This window comes from Manacus vitellinus, unplaced genomic scaffold, assembly GCF_001715985.3.
Source record: "Manacus vitellinus isolate BGI_N305 unplaced genomic scaffold, ASM171598v3 scaffold_16_pilon, whole genome shotgun sequence".
Classification (NCBI taxonomy): domain Eukaryota; kingdom Metazoa; phylum Chordata; class Aves; order Passeriformes; family Pipridae; genus Manacus; species Manacus vitellinus.
Genome location: NW_021939189.1, coordinates 10,699,683 through 10,711,563, shown reverse-complemented (window position 1 = coordinate 10,711,563; position 11,881 = coordinate 10,699,683).

Sequence of the window (11,881 nt, the reverse complement as noted above, 5' to 3'; positions counted from 1 at the left end):
CCTAGCACTGTACTAAACTCTGTCACTGGTTTTTAGTACCTTATTTTGCTTTCCAGAGTTCCAGTATTGGCATGCAAGTGATAAGAGAATTGGGATCTTCCTGTGCTGCTGAGTTTACTGTGTCATTTGCACCACTGACCAGAGCCAAGTCTGTATCTGAGACAAAAAGGAAATATATTACAAAATGCGTTATTATGAAAGGAAAAGCCACTGCTTCGAGTTATCAAGACAACACCAAAGCACATTAATCAAGCACACAATAAATGATGACAGTTTGTTGTTTCATCTGAATGAAAAAATTAAGTCCATCTGTTGGTGTTCAAACCTAGAATCCAATCTTGGCAGTTCTAACTGCTAATGAAAACTATTAAAAAAATTTCGTGCATTCTCTATGCAAGATATCATAAAAATAAATACGGCTCAGATTTAAGAGGCAGCCCTTACGCAAGGCCGTGGTGAGGTTGCTAAATAGAGCACATATGTGGGATCTGAGGATGACGTCCATCATGTTATACCACATGGGGTGTCTCAACACTGCTCACTGACAGGCCAGATCTACAACCTCTGCTCTGTTGGGCTCCTCAGTTCCACGGCCCTGCGTGCAGGAAGCGCTCCACTGACACGCAATCCATGGTAGGTCCAGGAATTGACATTTTAGTAGCTCAAGAGATTCCACAGCTTTGGTTAAGATGGAAGAACACAGCTCAAAAAATTAGTAAAAATTCCTAAAACTTCTAGCCACAGTGGTCATGAGTGTTATATTTCTAGAGTAACTCTACTGATAACAATATAGTGTTCAATTTAGAGCTTTGGCACCAGCAGTATCAAGTCGATCTCCCTTATCCTCATGCTCATTCAATCCTTCAAGGAACTCTTACTGGGTTTGTCAAGTGTGACATCTGCACAAGCAGCAGTAATTCTCTGCCAAGCATTCTTACCCACATGCCTACCAATTTATTTTTTGTTGTTATTTTTCAGTTGTTCACAGTTTGCCTAGTAAAGTCAAGCTTATTAATCTGTGTATCTGTTCAGTCTCCTGGAGCCCATATTAAAATCAGCACCACATTACAGCTTCCATTTCTCCTAACCTTTCTAACCACAGGGCTGGCTGTGCCTGGCAATGAGAGGAGGATGTTCTGGCTGTACCATTTTATTACCTTCTGCAAGAGCCCTCCAAGTGACTGAGGTGCATGAGCCAAAGGAATTTAGTGTCCTGTTACATGGAGAACAGCCTCCAGGTCTAAGAGGTCTACTAGGTCTACTTCGAGCATGGAAGGGAATAAAAGCAGTGTAACACAGAAATGTCTGATTTCCCTGCTGCCTCTAAGTTCCTAAAATGCACACAAATGTAATGTCAACAAACTTACAACATCACATACATCAGTGCAAGCAGAGTATCCTCACTGACAACAATGAAGCTACATCTACTTCAGATGTTTATGAAACATAACTACATAATCTTGTCCTTCTAATCTGTGTTTATAGGATGAACAGTGAATAAGAAACATTTTAAGATTGTCAGCTGAAAACATTTGATATTGAGTCTTCTAGAGGCAGTAAATTCAAGATCCCATGGTACTAAACTTTGCTTGTAAACCTTCCTTTATGAGCTGTCACCTGCATAGTTGCTTGGAACAAAATCATCTTGCTTTACTCCCATCCATTAAAGCTGGGCCCAGTGATGCAAAGCAGCTCTAAACCAGATAAAGCAGTGAAGAATTCTTGTGTGAAGGAAATATGGTCAGTGCAAGGTGATATAAAGATCAGAAAAGGTGCTGTTGAAATTACCAGTTCCCCATCTGTCAGTGACCTTCATAGTCTCTAGTTTAATAGTTGGCAGCTTCAGAAGGAATGAAAGGCCTAGAGGCAGTATAGAGCCATCTTGACCTTTCTTCCTGATGCTACAGCTCATGTGCACCTCCAGAGAAACTATCAGAGCTGTTATAGCCTTCCTTACTCGTGCAGTGTGGAATATATTAGGAAAGGTTTGCCATCTTCCCAAATTTAGGAATTATACAGAAAAAAAGAAATCAAAAGAGACAATTAAGTCAGTGAAAATTAAAACCACAAATCATTAACACCCTAAACATTGATTTTTGTGTGTTTGTATTTCCAACAATGCAGCATTCTGCTTGGAATTCACTATTTATTACGAATAAAGCCTCTGACCCTTTTAAAGATAATTTCTTTAATCTTCAGGAGAAGAGTATATCAACACGTTGACTAATAGCAAATTTCTAGGACTCTGAGGGTTTTCTGTTGGATTTTTTTAATGTGACTATACAAAATGAACTGCACTTAATGTTACCCTCTATGGCAGCCTGCTTTGCTGGGGGAGGCACTTTGGCCGTTCTCTTCCTGTTTTTCCATATCCCTCTCCTTTCAGAGGCCCCTCATCATGATGACCCATCCATTTGGCTGAGGGCTGCACGCAGCTGCCTCTGAAAGAAGCCAACTGTATTCTTGGGTCAGCTGGAGGAGTCAGCTTGATTACAACTGTAGGGATATCCAGCACTTCTAATGCCCATAACTGAGGGGAGAGAAGACCTAGGCCTCACCTCAGGTTTCAGCAGAGGTGCAAAACATATCAGCTGGCACATAGCAAGCACTCAATAGCTTCAGGCCATCCAGTGCATAAAGACTATTTTATTTAAGGATTTTCTGCTACATATTTGGAACCACAGTCTTTTGTTCACATGCTTTCATAGGCATTTGCAAGTTCTTACCATGAAAGAGGAATGATTAGCTGGCACATTTCAACTCACTGGCTCTGCTGTCCTGCAGTTGGGATGTGTGAAAACTGAATGTTTCCCAATTTCCATTAATATTTTCCATGTATCCTACAGAAATTAAACTGTCCTGAAATATCATGACACAAACGTTTTTGTTATTGCTGCAAATTGAAAATGAATGTTGGTCAAAGCTTGCCATTCTTAGAGAAATCTCAGACTGAATAACTGATTACCCTGCACAAATCTTGCCAGTGCTGGGTCACCCATTTTTAGGAAAAGCAAGATTTTTCTATTTTTAATGAGAATTAACATGATGAGGGAGGTCCAATGAAGTAAATTCAGTGACTTCATCTCATATTTCTTTGCTATAAACCAGTACTATTCAAAGGGTAAAAAACCAAAGACTTCTAAGGTCTGTGCCCAATTATTTGCATTTCCACTATCCCCAGTTCCACACTAGAGACCGTCACTATTTTTTAAGATGAGGAAAAATTCTCAGCAGAGTTCACAGAGATCAAGTGAGTCATTGCTCATTAAGGTCTAATCATAAAGAACAGGTCTGACGTACACTGGAGGTGGAATATACACCAATTGTAAAACCTCAGAATTCCAGGATATGACAAATGGTGTAAACCTGATGAAATTAGGATTATTGCCGTTTTAGGGCCTTGTTGAACCCTTTTGCCCTATGCTGTATCATTGCAAAAGAATGAACACTATAGTACTGCCAAGACATATGCTGTGATACTTCTACTTAATCAACATTTTTCATTTGAACCATTGCATTATTTATGGTTGTAATTCACTACATCAGGCGGTGTTCAGCCTTCAGTAATATCACATATATCCAGGACATGCTGTTAAATGGGTTTTTCTGGTGACAAGTGGGCACCAAGTCCCAAAAACATTGTGCTTTTTTTAATACATCTGAACAACAGGTTTCACTGCAAACATAGAAAAGAAGTACAGCCTTGTATTTTGTTCACCAAACAATATTATAACCCCCTTCTTAGCTTATGGTGTAGCGTTGTCTATAATGCAAATTTTCAAGCCTCTTGCATATTTGCACATCACTAAAATAACAGTTAATACTTAGTACAAGTCTGCAACAGACAAAAAAAGCAAAATTTGTTCCCCAAAACACTTATAATCAGGGACAAAAGCATCAAAGACAATGCTTTAGCAGTGTGCACTCAGGTAGCCTACAAGTAAATGACCCAGCAGGTTTAGGCTTTCAGAACAGATTTCAAGGTAAAGAAAAATGGTACCCTCTTGGAAAGCTCAAGACACTCCAGCTTCCAAGGAAGCAGGGATATACAGAGGAACAGACAGGGTTAGGCATGAAGTTGGCTAATGACTGTAGAGGTCTGTACCTCTAATTATGGGCAATACATAGGAATGACTGCTAAAATCACATGAGGTACAGGTGGCATATAAGGAGAGAAGAGAAATCGAGATTTTAGTATTCAGATTATAAGTGTGAATTGGACACTCAAAGGAAGTGGAAACAAGATTTTGACATGACTAAAGTGACAGTGAACAGTGGAATATGCACAGTGTTACACAAGACCTAAGGTACCTTGGAAAGTCTACTGTTGAGTAATTTGATCAGCAAATACCTGAACTCTCACCCAGGGTAATGATGGAATTAGATTCCTTTATCATTTCAACAGCTTGGTCTAATCCAGCTTCAGTGCAAGTTCCAACCATTTCCATAGGTTTCCTTTCTGCTGTAGATGCTGTGCCATATCCACCCAAAAGTGACATTTGGCAAAGATCTCATTGAGGCCTAAATGTGAATGTATTAAATGAGCATATTGGTCAAAACACCAGTTCCAAGTCCATTAAAAGAATCCCAAAATAAATAGTTCATTTGCTGTAAGTTCCCATGTAGTTTGTTTGGGAAGTCAGACTGCGTTATTCTTCAGCTCATTAAAGTTTACTTTAACAAGCTGTGAAGCCAATACAAAAATGGTTCAACAGTTCAGTATTGCATTGCCTTTTTTTTATGAAAGCTTCAGGATCCCACTTGGCATAAAAATCACATTTCAAACAGATTTTCAGATACGCTTTGGAGAAAACCTTTTTTTTCAGCCATTTTTAAACAATTTCTCTTCTTCTCCCTAAACTACCTTAACATTTTCCTTAGTGAAACAAAGATATTCTTTGTTTAAATAACGTCTCCCATCCTGCATGTTATGAAACAGCACATTTCTCATTTCCTCAGAGCCAGTTGCTGGGTGAGATCTTTCAGTGAAGGCCATTCAGTGTTTTATGAAATATTAACTTACATGGTTGGTTTCACAAGTAAATCACATTGCTGTTGTTGCTTTTTCTGGTTGTTTTTTAAGTTCAGTTGCCAGATTTAGTGTACTAGGAACTGTTTACATGCAGAAGAGCTAGAACTCAGGTCAAACTAAGCAGGTTCTCTTATGGTAAAAGATCACCAGTGATGGGAAGGAGTCGACTGTCCCAAGGACAGGAGTTTGTTCTCCAGGCCAGCTTTAAGTGCCAGCCCACAGGCAGTCTGTGACCAGCCAGAGCTGAACTGGTAGCACATTCACACTGTTCAGTGAAGTGCTTGAGCTACAGGCAATGAAGCTACTAAAAAACAGGGGGAAAGTGAGGAAAGGCTCTCCTAGCACACATGTATTGATTGCAATCCTTGAGTTGGCTGGGTATCTCTGCAGTGTTACACATCATGCAACCCAGACATATTTTGATTTCTTTACTCTCCTTGGCATTTTAGAAGTTTGTTTGCCAAATTCTAATCTAGAAAAGCCACCAGACATCTATCCAGTTGTCATAACTTTTCATATTTACTACCATTATGAGCGGAATTCTGTCAGGGAGCCAGTCCAGTCATCCAATATTCTGTAACATCTTATTTGTAAAAGTTTCCGAAGTAGATGCCTTAGTATTTTTTTCACATAGAAAAGGGAAAAACTAGTGGCATTTCCTTACCACACACACGATGCCTGACAGGACAGCTCCATCCAGAGGAACCAGTCAAGACACCCACAATTGTCAAGACTGTTGCCAAGAAGAAAACCTTCTGTACACAAGGCTAGAGTAACTGTCTGGCATTTGAGTAACAGGCATATCTGCTCCACCTACAGCTGGCAGTCCCTGCAATTTAGTATGCACCACATAAGGGAAGGAAAAATTAAATTTGTATTTCAAGAAATGATACAATTCCCAAAATATTTACTAAGTGAAACAAATGCAAATAAAAGTTATTCAATCACTCAGTTAGCAGAAGATTGTTACCTATGATCATTATTGGTTTGGTTGTGTAAGCAAATATGCCTTTAGAATTTTTGCTGAAAGATTATACAGGCATAGTAAGAGCTGAAATCATTTGTTATTTTGCAGGACAAAACCCTTACTCTCTTATTTCTTTCCAACACTAGTCCACAGTTATGGCAATGGCTAGGATTACATATACATCTGACTAGGTAAACATCCACAGCTTATTTTACAGCACTGCTGCTGGCTAAAAAGTTTTGGATCTCTGCAGTGTGGTTTGTGGGATGCTACAGGGCCTTGCAGACTTGTTAAGGAGTTTTCTATAGGGCTAGATAAACATTCTGCAGAGTACTTTGTTGATTCTTCATCATTTATGCCAATTTTTTCAGTTAACATGCAAGGCTGCACTGTGGCTGCCATTCAGTGAGCACTGGATGTGCGTTCAAAAAACTTACATTTATTTGCGATGAAACAGCTCAAGAATTACTGTCTTGAGAGTATTACCATAATTGAGGAGTGCATACTAATCCAGTGGTGTAGCTTGGATCCAATGCAAAATTTTATCAGACTAGCCATGGATGCTGTCAGCAAGCCAAAGAAGCCAACCAGTGGTGCCCAAGGAAGAAATGGTGCCGAGTTCAGCAAACCTGGGAGCCAGAATGGCTGCTCCGGTGCTGTAGTGACTGTAGCACTAAAAATATTTTTAATGCTATAGCACTAGAAATTAAGACAGGATACAGATACAGAATAACATTATTAGAGATACTAGTCTTCTTAGTTTAGCTGAAAGAAAGATCCACCCATTTCAGATACAAGAAAAAAACCTTAAGAACTTTTTTGGGAAGGAATTCTCAGAAATGGAAGTGCTCCAGCTCCTGTCATACTCCGTGACTCCTTCTATTTCACCCTTGTTAATTATGAGAAAACAAAAGCAGTTTGATATGATTGCTTTCTAATAGCAAATAGGACAGTAATTATTCAGAACACAAAGCTTCAATAGCTGTATAACTTCACAGCAGGAAATAATTGCTACTTAGGGATCTAAAAGATCTCTTCCTCTAGCCAATAGTTGTTCACATGAGTCTCTTAGGAGTAAAGTTCTATGGAATCTAAGTCAGATTGTCAGTTAACCAAACACTCTTTAGTAAATCCAGAAAACAAATAAATAAATCCTGGAGATCAACATCAGCATCTCTCCTAATCAAGACAAAAGCCAAAGTCAGTAACCTCCTTCTCCCTGTGTTCCAGTTCTACCAAATTTGTTAAGCTAAGTTGTACAAGACTACTTCCTTCCCTTTGTAAAGGACCTAAGACAATTAGCCCCCCACTCGTCCTAGAATTCAACAAGATTTTGAGGAAAACAGAAAAGGGCCTTTAAGTGAACTGCATCCTAAATTTCATGACAGACTACAGTAAAGAGCACCCAGCAATTTTTCATAGGTCACTAAAGCAGCACTGAAAGCTACACCCTAAAAGAGTGCCCAGATGTGCCACCACTTTGAGAACCTGGGCAGGAGGGTGAACATCCAGGTGTGGATATTCCATCGCGCACTCGGCACTTCCTGGAAGAGCTGCTGCTGCCAAACCAACTGGACTGTGAAACGCAGCTACAGGCTGAGGAAGGTCAGAGATTTCAATTCATTTTGCAATACTAAGACCTGCAAAATTAAATTATTTAAATCCAAAATAAAATATTACATTGTGTTTCATACTCATAGCATAAACAGACCATTGAGCAAGAAGGAACTGTTTACTTCTGTTGTTTTCCTTTTCATACAATGAATTAGAAATATAATAGTTATTGGAAATTTTAACCTAATTTAAGTCTTTTCCAAAAATACATTGCTAGAACATTTTGGGATGACAATTTGTAAGAAACAGAGCCAGAACAGCTCCTTTGAAGCCACTGTTTCTCATGTACGGGAGAGAATTGTGTGGATGTAGCTGCCAGAATTTCTGAACACAGCTCTGGATGCATTAGAAACTGCCACAATTTAAGTGACAAACTGGCAAAGAGGTAGTGCCTTCCCCTCTTCTCTCTTACCAAGTTTCAGCCTCAACCTTTAAGAATTTCTATAGGCCTCCATAATATTGGATACAAAATCCTTCTTAACAAATCAGCCTTAAAAACTAAATCAAAATTTTCAAACGTTTCTTTTCCCACAAATTTATTGTAATTCAGATCAACTGAGGCAGTTGGTGGATTCATAACAAGAACATTCTTTCTGTTGAGAAAACAATTGGGAGGTTCCAAAAACATGGAACTAGTTCAGTGCTTTTTGAAACACCGACTTTTCATTTCAGAACAACACTTGATTTCAGCAAAACTTGAGCTTTTTATCAGCAGTTAAGATTTTTCACCCTCACTTATACTCCCCCCTTAGTTAAGAGTGCCACCTTTAGGAATTCATGTTTTCATAATATGCTTTCCTATCCTCCGAAAGAATAGGAAATTAATCAATAACAAGGATGCTGAGGATTGAGCACATACACTGTGTAAGAAGTGCACATGCCCATTGTGCCACCCAGAGCACTTCTAGTGAGGATTTCTCTGCTCCTACACCTCTGGCACCCCAATCATACCAAAGCCATCCCCAAATCCAGAAGTGTTCTCAGCCAGCACACAAAAGAGCTGAAACACATTAGTGGAAAACCCAAAAAACTCCAAAAAGTAAAGAAAAAAAAAAATCAAACATAGTGTTACTGTACTTCAAACTACTTTAAAATATCCAGGAGGACTGAGAATAAAGAGTTTATCTGTGAAGATGTGATAGATTTCTCCTTTGTTTATTAATGCAAGTGAATATCCGTTTCTGATTATAAGACTTCTGCACATTCCTCTCTTCACATTTTCTGGTTTCTGCATTTCTTTAAACACCAATCCACTGAGCAACTATGAAACTAATTAGCATCCCAGCCACTCAGTTCCAGGATCCACTGACATATATTTGAGGACATGTTTTCAATTATCATCAACACTGATGTATTGTTTTCTAATATTAGTCTACAATGCCTCAATTACTGCCTTAGTCTTTATTGTTTTCAGGCTTATTTCTTAATACTCTATCCCAATAGAAAAATACTTAGCACATTATTTTAAGCCGAAAGACAAAAAAAATCTACCTTTGGTAGATTTGCCCTGCACTGTGCACATTTAAAAATATTTTGGTCATTATATAATAGTTTTACCCATAAAGAATATTTTATCAAGGTAAATATGAAGTTCTGATTCCCTCCCATTTAGATTTTAGATATTTCTGAAGTTCCTACATGACCTCACTTAGTAAACATGCAGTCATCCTTCTGATACTTAAAGAGCACACTTAATTTTAAATAATAAATCATCTTTTAACCTACTTCACTGAATGGATTGAAAGTATGATCCAAAACCATATAGTCAGAAAAATCAGTGATGCTCAAATCATAACAGACAGATATTGCTGTTCAACAACATTCTTGGAACACTTGGAAAGGCCAAAGACCATCTGTCAGCTGGTAGCTGCAAGAAATATTTATGGGCTTTTTGGGAGTCTAAGTCCAAAGGCTTCAGTCTGACAGAAGGGAAACTGTCCCATAAGGATATTAATAATCCTGAGATGGAGTGAGTTTATGGATATTGTATCCTGAGGAGATCTGGGGTTACACAGAAGAGCTGTATGACTGTATTGATGGGGCCTTTGCCATGGCCTGTGGAAAAGATGCAACGTAACAAAAAGAAACATAAATTTCCCAGAACACCTCTCGAGTATTCATTTGTAAGACAACTGAAAAAAATTAGCCTCAATGATTTTAACACCTTATCCTTAAGAAGCAACAGTGCAGCATATTTTGATCCAGTGTTTATCTAATTATTAACCTGACCTTCAATGAATGAGGTCAAAATATAAGTGTAAGAATTAGACTCCTTTAATTGCAGGCAGAATATAAGCTGAAAATATCTGCTACGGTTTCCAGTTCAGCCTGAGCTCTCTCAGCCTTTGAAACATTTATTAAAGATTTTTTTTGATCCATTCCTTTCACATATTATAGCACAGGTGGAATTTTTTTTCCTTTATTCTTTTAATGCACAAGCTACTCTATTATTATGGTAATACAATATAATTTCAAAGAATGGATTTCCATTTGCAAAACTAACTGTGAAACAACAAAAAATAAAGTTTTGTTACCATGTATTTTGACTACCAGGTAACCTTCTGACAAGTTCCAGGATATCAATCACATTTCTCCCCAGTGCTGGTACCATTTGAAAAACTTTAAAGAATTAATGAAATCCAACACCTCATTTCTTCCAGGGTAAGTACTGAACAATTTTCTAGGATGCTGGAAGCTTTAAGGGTGAGTAAGAGCCAGTTCAGGTCTGATTACTATCAGATTGTTTTCTTCCCAAAATACCTCCTTTCTCTGCCTATAGGAAAGATGAATGCCAGTTAGGTTCTACCTCTAATAAGATAGATCTCAGTTTTAATAAGTTTTGACCAACACATGCATCTGGATGTGGATTAAAAATTAGCAAATAAGTGCATTTAAAGGTGGATTAAAAAATTAGCAAATAAAAATAAATTATGTTCTCTGTCCTGATGTACTTAAACTCTAAACTAGCTACAGATTGGTGCCTCTGCAAATGAATTCAGTTCTCTGATGAATGGATTTCTGCTTTTGTAACTGACTGAACGTTGTGGAGCAGGAAATTCAGAGCTGTTTTCTCTTGAATGAAACACAGCACAGTCAAAGGAATATGCTCAAATAAGGACAGTAGAAAACAAAAAGGCTATAAAATAGTTTCCCTGGCCCTAGGGATAACAGATTCCATGATATAATGAAGAGGAATGACAAATAGTTGCCCATATAAGTGAATGGCTTTCCTAGAGGACCGTTTTCCAGGAGGGTCTGATTCTGCACAAATCCCTTGTTCCTCGCTGCTTGCAGCATTAATACTCCAGGGAGGATGAGGCCCTTTGCTAGCCTGGCTGGCCCTCATGTGCCTGGCTTTGCTAGCCAAGGCCACCCTTTGAGTTTTGGGTTACTTGGCTACTGAACAAATTTTACCTTTGTTTTTCTGTGAGAGTTACAGAACTTCATTCTACATTAGGTGGAAATCTAATCTATCTGCTTTTCTGTCTTGTGTTTTGAAAATTAGATTATCATCTTTTAAATAAGTGCCAAAGCTTTTAATCTTCCATTAAATAGAATCCATCCTTCTCCTGTAAACTCTACCACAGGTTTCCCAGCTCCTAAAAAAAAAAAAAAATAATTAAAAATCTTTCTTTTCTGTTGATGTAGACTTTTTCTCTACATGTGTTTTTGAGGAGTGTTTTAGAGGAATGCTAGCATGAAGGTTTTTATCTTTACTCACTGAAAAAAATTAAATCATGATTCAGGGTCTCTTTTCCACCTTTATCACATCACTGGGTGACCACAAATTGTGATTCAGAAGCCAGCTACATCATTTATAAGATCTGCTACATCCACTCAAATAACAGACAAATAACTGTGGAATCCTGATCAGCATGACAAACCCACACCCAAATGTACCATTTAATCTATAGTTTCATCAACTAAAGAAACATTCTCCTTTTTTTGAGATATCTTCCCTTTTGGGCTGATCATGCAAAAAGAAGCTGGTCCTGTGCAGGGGAAAAAGCAAAGGATATAGACACACATACCTGTGCTGGACTCAATTTCTTATCTCTTCTTCTCACTATTCCCATTAATTCTGTTAAACATTTTCTTCTTTGGTCCTCTTACCACTCACAAAAACATGTACATTTACTGTAGAGACAGTGGGTATAAATATGAAGTTGATGCTTCTGTGGGCATTCCCGTGTGATCATTATACAATCCTTTGGTTGCCAGTAAAATTTCTGTGCATGAATATGTATCATGAATTTGAAGTAAATATG